Source organism: Callithrix jacchus, chromosome 3 (assembly GCF_049354715.1).
Source record: "Callithrix jacchus isolate 240 chromosome 3, calJac240_pri, whole genome shotgun sequence".
NCBI lineage: Eukaryota > Metazoa > Chordata > Mammalia > Primates > Cebidae > Callithrix > Callithrix jacchus.
In genome coordinates, this window is record NC_133504.1 from 147,382,218 (window position 1) to 147,402,208 (window position 19,991).

Sequence of the window (19,991 nt, forward strand, 5' to 3'; positions counted from 1 at the left end):
TTTGATAATTTTGTGTTGGAGAAACAACTTAAAGCTAGAGTGAAATTATAAAAGTTTATAAAGAACTTATACCCAAGTTCTGAAATTATAAAAGTTTATAAAAATTTATACCCAAGTTCTGAAATTATAAAAGTTTATAAAGAATGTATACCCAAGTTCTGAATCTATATTTCTCCACCTGCATTTTAAGCACCCATATAATTGGAGGAAGGAAAGAAAGCAGGCAGACAAAAAGAAATACATAAAGAAAGAATAGAGAAGAATTTTGGAAAAATATGGAACTGCAAGATGATGCATTTTGGATATGATTCATGTAAGAGAGATAATTTAAAACTTCAGTTAAACCCAAAGAAAATGTTAGATGTCGACATTTCTGTATCAAAATATTGGCAAATAAATGGATGTTCAAGTGATTTAAGTTAAAATAAAAATGTTTAACTAGTGTATGTATCATATTTATTGGATGCACCATAAAACTGATTTTGATATCTACTGTTTTTCCTATTACTATGACACTTATGAATATATATTTATTTGTGGCTCAGAAGAATTTAAATGTTCAAAGTTGCTGCAAAACAACCCAAGCAAAGTGCCTATCTCTTTTCAAAATAGCTTATCTTCATGACATAATTTAAGAATAAGTTGACCAGCATCTTTTTGAAATTCCCTTCCTCTTATTGATATATTTATTTAAATAAATTTTAAAATTGAATCAACAGCACTTATCAGTGTCCTATTTAACTTTGAAAACTATAATAAAAATAACTATTTAAGATGCTTCTTTGGAAAACAAAATGAAACAGCTGAATCTTCTAAAAAAAAAAGGCAAAATCAACTTAGAAGAAAAAATAACAGAAATAACAGAAAGGACTATGAAGCCGAAGATATCATTCTAGTGTCATTTTCAAATTCTCAGAACAAAACGGATTTACATCTTGTCATGTAGAGAATTGTACAGCTTTCTAATTATTTTTATTTTGCATATCTGTGCTAACTAACTTCTACCTGACTTAATGAGAAGAGAAAACCCCAGTTCTAAGCTTAGTTTTACCATAAGCTCCCTATAAGGTAGTCACAGTTTTCAATCATTTACCCTAAGTCAGGCACTGTTTCCCCTTTAATTCTCTTAATAATCTTTCCAGGTAGTTATCGTCAACCTCATTTTTTTTTAACATAGAAATTCAGGCTTAGAAATGGACTAACCACACAAGCAATGGCGGGGCAGGGGTGCCAGCAAATCTTTGCCTGATGACAAAGGCTGTATGTTTAACCCACCCCTTACTATCTCAACTCACTCATTCATGTGTCCATTTCTTCTTTTGTGAATTAAAGATAGAGATGTTTGCCTTCCCCAGAACAGGTCCAGTCCAAATCTCATGCAGTCTTTATTGTTATTAACATCTCTCAGAGAAAATTAGAAAACATTAGAAAAACTCAGTAGAGGTGTTTTCCCTAGAGACATGGAAACATGTTCAGCCCCAAAGCTAGGCCCATGCTTCTAGTCAACCGTCTCCACCTACTCCATACTCCAAGCCAGGGTCTCTTATGCTACACAAATTTGCCTGCAATATTCTACTGCTTATCAGTGGGTCAAAGAATCAGCAGATTAACTTTTCAAACAATTTAATTTTGCATCATGGAGGAACTAGAAGTTGCATAAGTCCCAGTTCTCATTTTAACAGGGGACAGAGGACTGCTGGCCAGTGACCAGCTATCAGCAAGCATGCCTGCTTCAGATGCCTCCCGAACTTGGAAGAAATGCCTAATGACAGGAAATGATGAAACAAATACTACAGAGAGTGACGGAATTGTCTTTAGGTCAAAGGTAGGAATCCCCTTGGAGAATCAATTTTGAACAGATGCCTGGTTATTAACATGTGACCTCAATGATGAGAAACATATGGTATTGCCCCCCTCAAAAAAATTCTGCATTTATTTGAAAAAAAATTCTGAATGAAACATAAGGAAAATATAGTGCCTTTTCTACTGAGGTTTAACAAATCAGTTTAAAAAATTTGTCACTAAATATTTCATAATTACATTAGCTTGCAGAAATATCCAGGGATTAGAAATTAGAATGGTTGGCCAGATATAAAGTGGCTTAGGGGTAATTATTAATTGACATTTTACTGAACAGGATAAAGATGATGTTCCCCAAGAGTGAGTTTTAGGGCAGACAGTGTGAACAGTAATGGTATATAATTGATTCCTAGGAGGGGACTTCAGATATTTGTTAGAAGCATGTACTTCAGGAAACCTAGGAATAGAATAAAGCTATATAACTATTTTTTATTAAACATAATGTGTTAGTTTTCACTCAATGAACAGAAGGACCAGAATAAGATATAGGATAGATAAGAAATATATTAAATAAATAGTTTTTAAAAACTAAAAAATGATATGTTCAAATTCCCAGGGGCACTTGATTTCTGAGTGTCAACAGATGGTGTTTCTTCTAGTACCCCACAGTGTCCTAAATGAGGATGTTTTCCAAGATATCTAAGAATTAGGTCTTTTAAATTTAAAATTCAAGTCAAATCACAAAAGAAAATGAAAACAGGGGTGAGCCTTTATTTAATTTCTGACTCATGAAAGTGCTGTGATAAAACTGTGAAAGAAGATGCTCTAGCTATGAAATTCTCCAATGACAATGTTCTACAGGGATTTATTAGGAAAGCATGTAAGTGGGCAAGCAGGTTTAGGAATATGTATTTTTGGGCCTTTTTTGGACACTCACAACACACAAAATCATGCTATAAAAAAGTCGATCTAACCTTGTTGGGTCCAGTATTTCCTATATTTTTCTCCCCTACAGTAGATGGTTTGTTTTTCTAATGGAAATTAAATAATAGCTTTCCAAATATTCAGGGATAAGGTGATGATGCATTAAGGCTAATTTGTTATATGTCTTGCTGTGTGCTTCTCTATGGACACTAATTACATCAGCAGCAAATATTTTTGCCTAACTCCTCATTTATAGGTGTACATTTAACATCTAGTAGACTGCCTAGCATGTAAAAGATGCTCAGTAAATAGCTGTTGAACTAAATGGAATGAGGAAAGTTTTTACTTGATTGATATTTAGTCAGATATGTGGTCTTAATAATGAATTATTTACCTGTAATGCACACAAACACAGACACACACACACTAAGTACTCAAACACGGAGCTGAGATTTTAATTGTAAGTCAGAGTCTACAAAATAGGTTTTTGTATTAATAAGAGTATACTCATATTATATTTCCACAAACACTTGTGAAATAGCTTCTATTCAGCAGAATACTGAAGACAATGGCTAGCTTTCCATCAAAACTTGTATTTTTTTTACTTGTAATATTGTGAAAGTAAAGTAGTTGCTAGAAAGTGACTAAGTAGATATGATTTCTCCATCCCTCCATCCCTTATATCTAGATGTGACTATTTTTCACCAATGTAACATGAGTGGATATGAGACCTATCACTTCTGAACCAAGGCTTTTAAGCAATGTATGTCTTTCTCTGTGCTCCCATTCCCCTTTTGCTACTGCATAAAATAAACAGTACTACCATATGGTGAAGACTTGGGTCCATGTATTGTATAGAATAAGGTTGAATACCAGCCTAGAACAACCAAATAGGCTGTTAAGTGTGCAAGAGAAAATAAATTGTTGGAGTAGGCAATTGATACTGGATTTATCACAGCAGGTAATGTTACTGTGACTACTTAAAAATATCTAGGGCAGGAATAGCTTAAAATATGCAAGCCAATAAATGTGATACATCCTGTAAACAGAATTAAAAACAAAAATCATGTGATCATCTCAAGACACAGAAAAGGCATTTGAGAAAATCTAGTAATCCTTTATAATTAAAATCCCCAGCAAAATCAACATAGAAGAAACATACCTCCATGTGATAAAAATGATCTATGACAAACCCACAGCCAACATAATACTGATGGGGAAAAGTTGAAAGCATTTCCCCTGAGAAGTGGAATAGAACAAGGGTGTCCATTCTCACTACTTCTATTCAATATAGTTCTGGGAGTTCTAGCCAGAGCGATCAGACAAGAGAAAAAAATAAAGAGCCTTCAAATCTCTAATGAGTGAGTCAAAGTATTGCCATTTCTTGGTGATACGATTGTTCACCTAGAAAACCCTAATGACTCCTCAAAAAGCTCCTAGAACTGATAAATGAAATTGGCAAAGTTTTAAGACACAAAATTAATGTATACAAATCAGTAGCTCTGCTATATGCCAATAGCAACCAAGCTGAGAATCAAATCAGGAACTCAACCCCTTTTACAATAGCTGAAATAAAACAAAGTAAAAATAAAATACTTAGGAATATACTTGGCCAAGGAAGTAAAAGACCTTTGTAAGGAAAACTACAAAACACTGCTGAAAGAAATCATAGATAACATAAACAAATGGAAGGAAACACATCCAATCCTCATGGATGGGTAGAATCAATATTGTGAAAATCACCATACTGGCCAAAGCAATCTACAAAGTCAATGCAATTCCCATCATAATAGCACCATAATTGTTCACAGAACTAGAAAAAGCAAATCTAAAAATTCATATGGAACCAAAAGGAGTCTGCACTAAGCAAAAAGAACAAATCTGGAGGCATCACATTATCTGATTTCAAACTATACTATAATAAGGCCATAGTCATCAAGACAGCATGCTGCTAGTATAAAAATAGGCACATAAACCAATGTGACCAAATAGAGAACCCAGAAACAAAGCCATATATGTACAGCCAACTGATCTTTGACAAAGCAAACAAAAATATTAAAAAAAAAAAACATTTGTTGAATAGGAGGAAGGACACCCTTTCAACAAATAATGCTGGGGTAATTGGCCCCATGTAGAAGAAAAAAACTAAATCTTCTTCTCTCACCTTATACAAAAATTGACTCAAAATAGATCAGACTTAAATCTAAGACCTGAAACCATAAAAATTCTAGAAGATAGCATGAGAAAAACCCTTCAAGACATTAGCTTGGGAAAAGACTTCATGACCAAAAACCCAAAAGCAAATGCAACAAAAACAAAGATAAATAGATAGCACTTCATTAAACTAAAAACCTTGAGCACAGCAAAAGAAACAATCAGCAGAGTAAACAGACAACCCACCGACTGGAAGAAAATCCTCACAATCTATACATCTGACAAAGGACCAGTATCCAAAACCTACAAGGAACTCAAACAAATTAGCTCGAAAAACAAACAATCTCATCAAAAAATGGGCTAAGGACATGAACAGACAATTCTTAAAAGAAGATATACAAATGGCCAACAAACATATGAAAACATGTTCAGCATCACTAATGATCAGGGAACTGAAATCAAAACAACAATGTGATACCACTTTACTCCTGCAAGAACGGCCATAAAAAAACAATCAAGAAATGATAGATACCGGTGGGGATGTGGTAAAAAGTGAAAACTTTTACATTGCTGGTGGGAATGTAAACTAGTACAACCACTATGAAAAACTGTGGCAATTCCTTAAAGAACTAAAAGTAGAACTACCATTTGATTCAGCAATCCCAGTACTGGTTATCTACCCAGAGGAAAAAAAATCATTATACAAAAAAGATATTTGCCTGCTCATGTTTATGGCAGCACAATTTGCAATTGCCAAAAATATAGATCCAGACCAAATGCTCATCAATCAGAGTGAATAAAGAACATGTAAGATATCTATATCTATATCTATATCTATATCTATATCTATATCTATATCTATATCTATATCTATATCTATATCTGTCTATCTGTGTGTGTGTATGTGTATGTGGTGGCATATGTATGTGTGTGTGTGTGTATAAAACAAAGATAAATAAATGTATATAAACACACATACACACACACACACACATACACCACCATATATACATATAGATACTGGAATACTACTCAGCCATAAAAAGAAACAAAATAGCAGCATTTCAAGCAAACTGGATGGAATTGGAGACTATTATTTTAAGTGAAGTAACTCAGGAACTAAAAGCCAAACAACATAAGTTCTCACTCATAGGTGGCAGCTGACCTGTAAGGATTCAGAGGCATAGGAATGATACAATGAACTTTGGGGACTTGGGGGAAAAGGCAGGAGGAGATGAGGGATAAAAGACTACAAATTGGGCACAGTGTATACTGCTAAGGTGATGGGTGCACCAAAATCTCAGAAATCACCACTAAAGAACTTATTCATGTAACAAACACCACCTGTTTTCCAAAAACATATGGAAATTTAAAAAATTAATATTTTAAAAAACCCTTTTCAAATTCCAGAATCCATGAAAGACTAAGTTTGATTACATTTTTAAACACTTTCATGTGTTGAAATAAAATAAAAACAAAGGCAAAAGACATAAAGAAACTAATAAAAATGAACCCCACAAATGTGTTGAACTAAAGGAGAGAGACACAAGAGAGTGAGGCGGTATGATTTCATTTTAATAATTACAATAAAAGCAACACTAATGTGTATTGTTAGAAATCTCAAGGAGTTTGGTTAGAATGGGAACCCAGAAAGTGATTATGGGGTGCTAGCAATTTTCTGCCTCTTGTTAAAATGCTGGTTACATGGGTGTGTTCAATCTGTGAAAAGTCAGAAAGTTGTATACACTTTTATGTGTATATATGAGTTATTATATCATACTCAGGTTTTTAAATGTTAAAAAGGAACAGTAGTTTAGTTAGTGGTAGTTTACTGACTGTTTTTTTTCTAATGTGCTATAGTTATGTAAATATTATAAGAAGAACTCGAATAACATTACATAGGACTTCTTTGTACTATCTTTGCAACTACTTATAAGTCTGTAATTACCTTAATTAAAATTTATTTAAATGGAAAAAATTTAAAAAATGAAAAGAAAGCTAGTGCTATCATAGCATATTAGAGAAATTGAAATGTAAAAAAGTCAACTGACTTAACTAATATTAGTCTGTGAAAGGCCCAAATGTCAAATCCAGGTCCTTCAATTATGAAGTCAAAGCTCTTTTGAACGCTTCCTGCTGCCTCCCAGCCAGATATTCATTCAGGTTGGCCAGGCAGAGTTACTGATGGAAGAGTTTGTCCTTTCTGAAGTCTTGAATTTAGTACCTTGCATTTGTGAGGTTGCTTTGACAGTTCAATATGAGAATAATATTTTTAATGATGATACTAATGGCATTACATTTGGCACTTTTTAGTTCATAACATATTTCTTTAGATGTCTCATTTAGCCCTCATAATAATTGCATGCTATGTAGATTTACCCTATGTCTTTGTTACAGGTGATAAAACTGAAAATTAGATAAGTATTTTTGTCCCAGATCATATTATCCAGTTTAGAACAGTAGTATGAAGACTCCAGAAAAAAAGATTTTTAGGGAAAAGAAAAAAAAAAGAGGTAAAGAGAGACACTGTCTCAGTAGAATTTCCAACGTAATATATGTTTGAAAGAACGTTTGAGAATACAATCAAGAAAATGAGAGGTAATTAAAACATTAGGTGAAAAGAAAATACTTAAAAAAAAAATGGAAAAAGAATTACTCTGCTTGGCTCTCCAGTGTAAAATATATACCTAACCATAATCGTGTATGCACTATTTATTCATTGAAATAAAAATATTAATAAAACCATATAGGGCCTATGAGATAGATTAGTAGGGTAGAGTTGTAAAAAGAATAAAATCCTAATCCAAAATAACAGAAACTCTGAGGATATTTCAAATTAATGAGCAAGGGGTATCAATATGTGTATATTGTTTTTATAGAAGGAGGTAACTGCTAGACAAAATGATTAAAAGGGTTAAAACTTGTTGCCTCTGAAGTGGTGCAACTAAGGGGTGAGAAGCAGGGCTCAGGTTTTTGGTTTAGCTCTCTGTGATATTTGGTGTTTTAATTATACACAACTACTACTCTAATTAGAAATGACATTTAACTGGCAATAAAAAGTCAAATGCATAAAACTAGTTAGAATGATATATATAGACATGGTGTCCACTCTTTATCCCCTGAGGACAAAGTCAGAAGTTAGCTCAGTTCCCATGTAGCTGGGATGGAAGTGGCAGCTTACACACAGACATGCAGGATTACAGGGAAGAGACTATAGGGAAACATGAACACATGCAGAAAGAGCCTTTAGGAGCAATTACCATTATTAAATTCAGAGAGTTTAGGCCTGGAGTAGTAGTTGTAATGGAGTCAATGAGAACGGGAAGGATTCTGATATGTTTTGAAGGTAGAAACAAAGGATTTGCAGATCCATTGGATACTGAATGTAAGAATAAAATGTAGTAAACAAGGACTTTAAAGTTTGGTACTGAACAACATAAAGAATGAAATTGCTGTTTTATGGAGATGAAAAAGACCATGTGAGGAACAGATTTGGGACATGGAAATCAAAATTTCAATATTGAACATGATAAATTACTTATACTTATTGAACCTCCAAAATGGTTTGGGTTAGTGTCCCTGCCCAAATTTTATGTCAAACTAAAGGCCTGATCAGAAGTGCTTAGATCTTCGGGGTAGATTTTCACCTCACTGTTCTCATAATAGTGAGTGAGTTTTCATGAGATCTGATTCTTCAAATGTGTGTGGCACCTCCTCTTTCCTCTCTTTCCTGCTGCACCGTGATAAGATGTGCTTGCTTGCCTTTCACCATGTTGTCCTAAGTTTCCCGAGGCCTTCCAGTCATGCTTCGTGTTAAGACTGTAGAACCGTGGGTCAATTAAACTTCTTTTCTTCATAAGTCAGTTCCAAGTGGTTCTTTATAACCATGTGAGAACAAACTAATACAACCTCCAACTGGAAATGTCACGTAAGCACTTAAATATATGAGTCTGTAATTCAAGAATAGTTTTAAAATAGAGCTATAGACTGGAGTATTACTGTATAGATGATATTTAAAGCCATAAATGGATGAGACCACTTAAAGTGTGAGCATAGATAGTGAAGGAATCCAGTCTGAGGATGGAGTCTTATTTACTCTGAAGGCTAGAAGTAGAGGAGATGAGAAGAAGCCAGCAAAGGTGACAAAGAAAATATGATTAGAGAAGCAGGATAACTAGACAAAGTGGGGTGTCCAGAAGGTTGAGGATAGTATTTCAAAGAGGTGAGAATGAACAACTGTTTCAAACACTGTTAAGGACTTAAATTAAGACTGAATATTAAATGATCCTTACAGCATAGTAACATGAAGATGACACAAGATTTTAGATTTGGTCATGGGAGCATGTGAAAACTCTCTCTCATCCATTTTGCTTCTTATTTCCCCGGCGAACAAGAAGCAAAATTATCAGCAGAGTGAGGCAAGGAGAAGTTGTGGATGCTTGATGAGAGAGAAGAGGTATGAAATAACCATCTAGCAGAGTGAGAGAGAGAGAGAGAAAAAAGTGTCCCTAGAAATATGGCAGGAATTCTCTGAAGTGCTAAGGTAAAATATTGGCTGTTTCTCTCTAGGCACATGCTGCTGCTTCCCAGGTTGCCAGATTTAGCTTCAAACAGTAATGGTGTTTTCCTAAATTAGTTTAACAAAGTAAGAGAGGAGTAAGGGAGAATGGGTCTCTTCAGGGAATGATTATGGTGATTGGAATCTAGATCAGGTTAAAAAAAAGACAAGAGCATGGTCAATGATACTAATGGTTAATAGGGCCTCACATATTTGTGGAATTATGGGAAGTGAAGTACCAGAATAAAAGGGTAAAAAGATAGAAATGGGAACAAGAAGAGGGGATAAGAGGTGATGTTCTCAAGAAATTAACTTCAAAAAAGATGAGATAATGAGGTAGGAGGAAAGGACAATGGTCTGAATGCCACAACGGCCAATAAGTAAGAGACCTATCCACCCTTCCTCCAACATCCACAACATCCAAGTGGTACACGGGATGGTTACAAGAAAAAAAATGTCCAGTGTACGAGGGCTATAGGAAATTCAGTCTTCCGTGTAGATGGACAAAGTTCAGTGTATCTGTCAAAAGAAATAATGCACATGTATTTTAGAATATATTTTTCAATTTAAGTATACAATATGCCACACCCTTTAAAAATTATATAAATGTATGTATTTTTCTAGAAATAAACACTTTTGAGGATTTTTTTCTGATGTTTTCTTCTTTGTAATCTATATAATTTGCATACTATAGCCATATACTTATATAATGTACATATGTATCTGCATATCTATTCATTTGTTCTCTTCTATTATTGGATAAGAAAATAATAAAAGGGAAACAAAACAAGTCCCGGGAAGCATTAATATTAAGTATACCATTGTTTGTTTATCATGGCTACTTTTTCTCTGAATCTCTTTAACTTAAACCTTATCTCTTAGCATAAGTTTAACATACTCTTTTTGTCATTTAAATATCCACCACTCAGCGTTTTGGAAATGACTTCGTAGTATTTTGTTAGCAATAACTTTCTTTGGCTCTTTTGCCAAGTAGTTGATATCCAGATGCTTGTAAGCACAATAATGTGTTGGCATAAACTAATTATCTGCCATGTGCAACTATTTATACGTCCTCACTACATTAGTAAGATATGAAAGCGATTTACAATTTCCTTTAAATAGCCACATGCACCTGCAGGCAGTTTTGGTTCAATAACGCAGAAATGAATGATAAAGATATGTTAGGCATCTTTGTTCTTTATGGCTTTAAGAGTTCAAATGACTGCGAACAAAACATTTCCTTTCCCTTTGCAGCGTTGCAAATACTGTGACTTTTTTTTTTCAATTCCTAGATTAATTCTGGAGTGTTTTATCTTAGAAGGAAATAAATTTAAGTTCTATTAACTCATAGAATTTAGGCTTGATAGATTATGCTATTAAGATTTAAAAAATCATTTTGGGAAAAGTAAAAATGTATGGTTCATGATTTGATGGTGGAAGAGATGAGGGGAATGCATAGAAGGATATAGCTGTTGGATTCATTTCATCAGCCCGAGTTTGAATCCTGTCTCTGCAAGGTCAACTTATTTATTAGACATAGTAGGCATGATTTTTGGTGGAGTCTCACAAAATATTTATTTTTAATTTCTTTTGAATTCAAGAAAAAATAATTGAATATAGTAATAATGAATATGTAATAGTAAATCCAGCCTGAGTCATAATTGTCTTCATACTTAGGCAGTTATAAGACATAATTTTTGTTTTTTAATGAAGCAACAGGCTCACAAAGACAAAAGTGCCTAGACCTAATAAAAGTGACAATACTGCTCTGAGTGGCTCAGTGGCCTTGAGTGAATAACTTGGAATAACTTAACCAACTTGAACCTTTCTCTTTTAATCTTTAAAGCAGAGATAGTATCTGAGAGGGTTGTTACAAGAAATCCATGAAACACTGTATGTAGAGTTCTCTGTAGACTGTTAAGCATAGAGTAAGGGCTTAATAAATGGGAGTTATTGTTAAGTTTTGCTAAAAATGGAGACTTTGACACTCTTACCACAGTCAAAGTGGCTTAAGGAGTTCTTTTTTTCCTTTGTTCTCTCCCTAAAATGACATTCTTCACTACATTGCTACTTGATGAAACTGATTGCAAGGTTTGGTGAATTCAGTCAGAAACAGCCTTTGTTAAGATAATTGATGGCTTTATAAATTAGCTGCTGATCTTAACCACTCAGGCATTTAACTGAAATATCTTTGGCTACACATCCAGGTTCCTTGGTTTATGTAGAGCTCATGGACCTGTGTACATTTATATTTATTTTTCATTTGAGGATTTATAAATGAGTAGGAGACTATGTTTTTTTTTAACCAAATTCTTAAATATAGGACTACAGAAAATCTGGCTTAATTTGAAAAAAGGTTTATAAACACTTTTACCATGTAAATTATGGTTGAATTCCTATGAAAAATAACTGAATGAAAAAATATAAAGTATTAGTATCACTCTTCCCCTGGCACCCAGTAATGATAGCCAGGGTTTCAGTCACAGGAGGAACTGGAATTAGGCCAGGTGCAACAACTAGGGGTAACCCCAGCACTTTGGGAGGCTGAGGTGGGAGGATCCTTTGAGCTCAGGAGTTCATTACCAGCCTGTGCAACATAGTGAGACTGCGCCTCTAAAAAAGTTTTTTAAAAATTAGCTGGGTTTGGTGGCACATGCCTGTAGTCCCAGCTACTTGGTTGAGATAGGAAGATCACCTGAGTCCAGGAGTTTGAGGCCACAGTAAGATATGATCATACCAATGCACTCCAACCTGGGTGTCAGAGCAAGACCCTGTCTCAAAATGGCAGCAACAACTACTGGAACTATTTCCAATTTTATCTGCTGAATTCAGAAAACTACAATGAGGAGTGAGGTGACAGAGGGGCTTGAATATTATGTGGTCTGATATAAATTTAAATCTATAAATGTTGACAAGGTGGACCTTCCCAAGGCCAGATAGTGTAATGGTATGCTTGATTTTCTATTCTTGCAATGTTATAGCCTTCCCAGCCTTGCTTATTAACTCATTAATCTTGCTTGCTTCCAATAGAGAATCTAATGGAATCTGATGATTCTTTAAAACTTGTCAAGTTTTAAGCTCTCTTGAGCTCTAATCTGTGGCCCTAAATCTGTGATATTTCTGTCAGTGAAGAGAGGGTCTTTAGGAATTATAGGAACTTAATTAAATTGAACAATCAGCCCATTGTGCAGCATCTTGCCCCAAAGTCTATTTATTCCCTGTGTGGATACCAGTTTCTGACAGACTCTGGCAACTTACAGATGAACACTAGTGAACTTTCCTTATTACATTGCTAAAATATCCACCCAAAAGGAGCTATAGTTTCATTACCATAACATGCAACTTATGTACTGGTGTAATGACTCACTATGTCTGTATAGCTGGGACCCCTACCCTCCCTTATCTACATGTGATGAAGTATTCTCTCCCCAGTCTATTATCCCACGCAACTTCTTGTCTCTTGCCCTCAGGAAGGCACTGCTTTGGAGAATACTCTCAGTGTCCTCCTCCTTAACATTCCTATTGATGAAAACTTGTGTTCTCATGGACAGCCATTTGTTGCTTACCAGGTGAATTAAATCTGGTTTTTTTACTGGTAACATTTCCATTTCAGTCCTATTCATGCTAGTATGTGCCATTGATACTTTTACCACAAGATTAACAAGAATTGCATGCTGGGTTGAACCCAGAATGCAGAGTTGCAATGAGTCAAGATTGCACCATTGCAAATTAGGGTCCTAATACTGTGTAAGACTTGATTTGCATTTACATTGTTCCTATAGATGGGATCTCTGACATAGGATTCAAAAGGTTTTTGATTACGGATTGCTTAAGATGATTTTCAGGACCAGAATTCCACTAGCCACTTTGAAGACCCTCACAGAGGAATAAGGTCAGCATGAGAATATAGCTTCTTCATCTCCCCGTCCCATGACTTCATCATGCACTCTTAGACCAATCAATGATCTCCACACTTCAGCCCATTCCAAGACCCTTAGAAACCTTACTCCCAAATTCCTTTAGGAGATGAATTTGAGGATTCTTCCTATCTCCTTGTTCAGTGACCTACAATTAATTCTCTTTCTCTGCTCCAACCCAGTGTCTCAGTGTATTCACCTGCTGTGTGCTCCAGGTAATAAGCCTATTACAGTTACATCTTAGTGGTGATCCTACTAAGAGGTACCCCTTGTGAGCATTTGTCCATGGCTAGTGTCCCTTCCATTTTGGAGGACTGAGAGATAATCTCAAGTAGCTGCCTGAGTCATTTAAGCCAGGGGCGATCTCTGGAGCCTTCCTTGCCAGTGGAGTGTTGCCAACGTTTGGCACATAAGCTTCCTAGCAGTAGAGAAATGGTTTCTGAGTCTTAAAGACGTCTTCTGAATCTGATGAGTACTCCCAAGTGCAATGAATGCCGCTTTTCCCTTCTCCTGATCTGTTGACCTTTTCAGAGGTCCTGTAACCTGTTAGAAGGTCCTGTTGACCCTCCCTAACCTAAAGGAAGGACCTTGTTTAAGGGGATTTTCCCCAACTTGAAAGATAATAAAGAGCACTGTTTGGAGGAAGAACTCCTGGACCCTTTGGGTCTCAGTTCTGAAATCTGGTTTCAGAATTCTGGCTTGTAAGGCTACATGCTTGTTCTTGTTCCATTTGTGAGTGTGGAGCCCTGAAGGAGTCACTAGCAAATGCTCAACAGGCCTGACTTGCAGGGAACCAATTTGTCCTTTTTTCTATGTTAAAACTCAGATACTGAGAAGAGTGACTGGTATTGCATCTTTGTTACATCTATAATTTTGTCTTGGCTGCTACAGGAAATGATAATTGATCCTTCTAAGCAGCCTGTTGGGCTGTGTACTACAAAATTGGGAATTCTTCACCTAAGAATCCATGAAAAATAACAAAATGATTTATATTTGTAATGCAGTGTGGTCCCAGTACTTATTAGAGTATAGGGAAAGATGGCCAGAAATGGTTCCTTTAGTTACAATACCTTCTTGCAACTAGACTTGTTTTGAAAGAAAGAAGAAAAGCAAGATGAAGTCGCTTGTGTATAATGTTTTATATTGCTTTGCCAAAATAGGTCAATAAAGAAGAGAATGTTAATCAACTGGTACTAGAGAGTGTTAATAAACCTGCACTGCAGATTAATATACCTGTATTAGTACAGGTTTATTCACATTAACTAGAGAATATTAATGTGCCTGTACTAGTAAATATTATCTCTTTACTAGAATTAAAGAGATAATGATACTTTGCTAATTTAGGTAAACAAATAGTCAGCTTCCCTTCTCCCTCTTTATGGGGTGGTCCTGACCACATCACCAGGTCCTGAACCATAGTTCCCACCTCCAAGAGGCCAGGATTGAGGGGGTTACAGGAATGGTCTTCATTTCTCACATCTATCAGGGAACCCTTCAGCCAGGGTGCCACTTTAACTTCAGCAGGGCAATTCTGCCTTTGGCAGCTAGTTATGGGAACTGTTGATGTCAGTGCAGGGTAACCTATGGGGCTGATTTGGGTGTACTCTTCATTCTCTACTTCTGACTTACTCAATTGGAAAAATAATATGCCCACTTATTGGGATACTTCCAAATAAATTTAAAAAATTGTTTTCATTTATATTTCCAATTAATAACCCCACCTGGGCCAAAGTTCAAATCCTGTTAAATATCCTTCTAATATCTGCAGAGTGGAGAATGGTCTTAGAAAGGCTAGAGATGAAGCAGATCATTTGCATGCTGACTTCTTCAGTAACCCTGGTGTAGGCAGCAGGCCAGATTGCAGTGCCTATAACCAACCCTGGATGGAATGTTAATGCTGGAGACAAGCCTAAGCTTGAGCATTATCATGATTGCATTCTGGCTAGACTCCATCAAGAGGCACTGAACCAAAGAAGCCTTAACAAAGTTCAAGAAGTAAGGCGAAAGCCCAATGAGAGCCTCTGAGTTCCTGGGATGCTTTTTAAAGTTTTCAGGCAATATACATATGTTGACCTCACTGTCCCAGAATATTTAAACACAATAACTATAACATGTATTAGCCAGAGTGCTTCTGATATTCTGAGAAAATTTCAAAAGATCAAAGGGGGATTGGGCATGTCTTTGTCTCAATTGGTAGAGATTTCTTTCAAAGTATTCAACAGCAGTGACCAGGTTCAGAAGCAGAAAAAGCAAAGAACAATGCAACAACAAGCCACCTTGCTGGAAGCTACTGTAACCTAAGGAACTCTTTACCATGGCAAAGACCCTGCTTGAGCAGCCAACTTAAGATAAGACACCATTTTCCCTGTGCTTCCAATAAGAAGGAGCACTCCACTGCAGATCCTGACCAATGTGCTTATTGCAGACAGGAGGGCCATTGGAGAAAAGATTGTCCAAACCACAGATGGGCAAATACTGAGGAAAATCAACCTCTCATTCACCAAATGCATTATCTGTTCCCCACAGGCAAGGGACTTGAGGCTGAGAACGTTGTTGATGAGGAACAGGAATTACAGGACCCCAGGAGCTCCTTCTGTCCAACCAACACCCTTCAGCTCTCCCACACAGAACCCCAGGTTGTTATAACAATGGGATACAGACTTTTGGAATTTCTAGTAGATACTGGAGCTACCTACTGGGTATTAAATACCTACCTGTCCAAACTGTCTTCAGAAGCTGTAAAAGTGACTGGAGTCCCAGGGAGGACCCTATAAAGAACACTTTAACCCCTAGATCGCCAACGTAGTTTCTTCAAGCTGAATTGTTACATTAAGCTCCTAAGCCTGCTTCCAGCCCAGAAGAATTGCTACAAAGGGTGAGTCACCATTCCTGAGGCAAACAGGATATCAGGGAGGGCTAAATCCATGACACCAGTACAGGTTAATGTATGTGTAGAAATGGCACTGCCAAATATAAAACAATATCCCTGAGAAAAAAAGCACAATAAGATATTGAATCTTTGTTACCCATTTTCCTCCGATTTAGGCTCATTTGACCTTTCTGGTCCTCATATAACACACCTATCTTGCTGGTCCAGAGGCCTGGGACTAAGGAATATATGGTTATTCAGGACTTGAGTCCATTAACCTAACTGCAAAGGACATTCAGCCAGTGGTTTCCAATCCTTATACATTACTCATAACTTTAGTGGTGAATTTGCTGGTTTACAGTCTCAGTTCTGAAAGATGCTTTCTTTTTCATTCCTTTTGGTTCAGAGTCACAGAATTGTTTGCTTTTGAATGAGAGGGCCCAGTTACTAAGGAAAAATGGCAGTACTGTTGGACAGCTCTCCAGACCTTTAAAAAGTCTCCAATCATCTTTAGGGAAATTCTTACTAAGCAACTTCAGGACCTTCAGCCAAAATATGGGACTCTCTCTAATATGTTAATGACATATTAGGTGCTGGCACAAGCAAGGAGGCTTCTGACCAGAGCACCATATTAACATTAAATCTTCTGGGCAAACAGGGATACTAAGTATGCAAAAAAAGGCAAAATGTTACAATCCTCAGTTAAACACCTTGGGGCTAAACTCTTGCAGGGACAGAGAAACCTCCCTGACTGGAAGAAAGTTCTTGCTAGAGCTGCCAGGTCTAGGATGTGGCAGCAGCTAAGGAATTTTTTAGGCCTGGCTGTGTTCTGCCACATTTGGATCCACAACCTCGGACTTAAGTTGCTGCATGGTGTTTTAAAGGGGGGATATAATGATAACCCAAACTCCATGTTGTGGTTACTTCACACTTAATGCCTGTATCAAAATATCTCAAGTATCCCATAAAAATATATACCTACTATGTACCCACAAAAATTTAAAACCATAAAAAATATAAAAAGGGAATATAATAAACTGTTAAAATGAACTGGGGATTGCTAAAAAGCTTTTTTGACCATTAAAGAGAAGCTGATAACAGCTCCAGTATTAAGACTCCCCAGTATAAAGAAGCCATTTGACCTATTTCTACTTGAAAGATGAGGAACAGAATTAGGAATGATAACCCAGTATTTAGGGAACATCAAGAGAACAGATGCCTACTTCACAAAACAACTGGGCACTGCCACAAGGGGATGGCCATCTTGCCTTAGGGCTATTGCTGCCAGCTGTGATTTTCTTTAGGAAGCAGAAAAGTTTTTTCTGACCCAACCAACTACAGTGCATGCACCCTACTATGTACATCCATTACTGGTACAAAAAGGAAGCTATTGGTGGACCTCTAGAAGCCTAGGTCAATATTAAGCTATCCTCCCGAGTAACCTAAATGTGATGTTGAGAGCTGTTATTACTTTAAATTCCACCATCTTACTCCCTCAGATAACATTTAAACTTATGTATGACTGCTTACAAAGTATTCAACAAGTTTATTCTAGCTGGCTAAATTTGATTGACATACTATTGGAAGATCCAGATCTAGAGATGCTCACAGATGGATGTAGCTTTATGGACCAGCAACAACAACAACAACAACAACAACAAAAAGGCCAGGTATGTGGTGTTGATACAACAATAAGTTTTGGAAGCTGAGGCACTTCCGCCAGAACATCACAGAAAGCAAAACTCATTAACCTCACCCACATCCTGCAACTAGGTAAAGATTACAAATGACTAGCTACACAGATTCCAGGTATGCCATCTCTGTTATCATGTGGCGATTTGAAAAAAAAACAAAAGAGGGCTTTTAACAAAGAAATTAAGCATTCTAAAGAGATTTTAGCTCTGCTAGAGGCAGTCATGGTCCCCAAAGAAGTGGCTGTAGTTCATTGCCCTGGGCATCAACAGACAGACAGTTTGTTAGCAAAAGACAATAATCAGTTAGACAAGGATGAAAAGACAGCAGCAAGAGAAAAGGTCCCCCAAACTTTACTGATGCCATTAACACCTGGAATAATCCTTGATCTTGAACTGCCTACATACTCAGAGGCGGACTTAAAAGAGCACTCAATTGGGGTTTTGACCCTACTTGAAAAACACAGGATGGAGGGATACATAACAAAGAGGGGTTAGTTTTAGTGTCTGAATGCCTCATGGGTGGCATTGCTGGACATACCCAGGGCACCAGTTGGTATATAGATGGGAGACCGTTTTCCACTGGATTCAGAGATATATTGTTGACCCATGTATGCGTAAGATTTTTCACCTTTAGCATGGCGAGTTTGAAACTGCTCGCACTTCGCTTTAAAGCTGGCTCTTGGAAGTTGAGTGGAAAGTGAAGGGGCTGTGGTAGTTGCCTCTGTGGGATGATAAGCCAGGTAGAGTGGCTGGTGTCGGGGTTGCATCTAGAGGCTGGCCCAGGGCCTCAGAGGGATCTACCATACCTATTGACTAACTATGGAAGATTATACTAAAATAGAGAAAATTGGAGAAGGTACCTATGGAGTTGTGCATAAAGGCAGACACAAAACTACAGGTCAAGTCATAGCCATGAAAAAAATTAGACTAGAAAGTGAAGAGGAATGGGTTCCTAGTACTGCATTTCGGGAAATTTCTCTATTAAAAGAATTTCGTCATCCAAATATAGTCAGTCTTCAGGATGTGCTTATGCAGGATTCCAGGTTATATCTCATCTTTGAATTTCTTTCCATGGATCTGAAGACATACTTGGATTCTATCCCTCCTGGCCAATGTATGGATTCTTCACTTGTTAAGAGTTATTTATACCAAATCCTACAGGGGATTGTGTTTTGTCACTCTAGATGAGTTCTTCACAGAGACTTAAAACCTCAAAATCTCTTGATTGATGACAAAGGAACAATTAAACTGGCTGATTTTGTCCTTGCCAGAGCTTTTGGAATACCTATTAGAGTATATACAGATGAGGTAGTAACACTCTGGTACAGATCACCAGAAGTATTGCTGGGATCGGCTCGTTTCTTGACTTCAATTGACATTTGGAGTATAGGCACCATATTTGCTGAACTAGCAACTAAGAAACCACTTTTCCATGGGGATTCAGAAACTGATCAACTCTTCAGGATTTTCAGAGCTTTGGGCACTCCCAATAATGAAGCCTGGCCAGAAGTGGAATCTTTACAGGACTCTAAGAATACATGTCCCAAGTGGAAACCAGGAAGCCTAGCATCCAATGTCAAAAACTTGAATGAAATGGCTTGGATTTGCTCTCAAAAATGTTAATCTACGATCCAGCCAAAAGAATTTCTGGGAAAATGGCACTGAATCATCCATATTTTCATGATTTGGGCAATCAGATTAAGAAGATGTAGCTTTCTGACAAAAAGTTTCCACATATATCAAGAACAGATAGTTGTGTTTTTATTGTTAACTCTATTTTTGTCTTATATATTTCTCTGTTGTCAAACTTAAGCTGTACTTCATCTTCTAATTTCAAAAGTATAACTTAAAATGTAAATATTCTATATGAATTTAAATATAATTCTGTATATGTGTGTAGGTCTCACTGTACCAACTATTTGTTATATAATAAAAATATAATATTGATGTCAGGGAAAAAAAAAGGATTTTCAAATGGTCATACAGAAATGTCTCTTCTGGGCCTGAAACAACCTTAAAACTAGCCCTTCACCCATGATACAAGGCGTCCATGAACGGAGTGAGAGCCATCTTGG

At 36.6% G+C, this 19,991-nt stretch overlaps 1 pseudogene; it reads left to right on the plus strand.

Moving 5' to 3' along the window:
- Nucleotides 1-18,657: 18,657 nt before the first annotated feature.
- Nucleotides 18,658-19,646, plus strand: LOC118152307 (cyclin-dependent kinase 1 pseudogene; annotated as a pseudogene).
- Nucleotides 19,647-19,991: the final 345 nt, after the last annotated feature.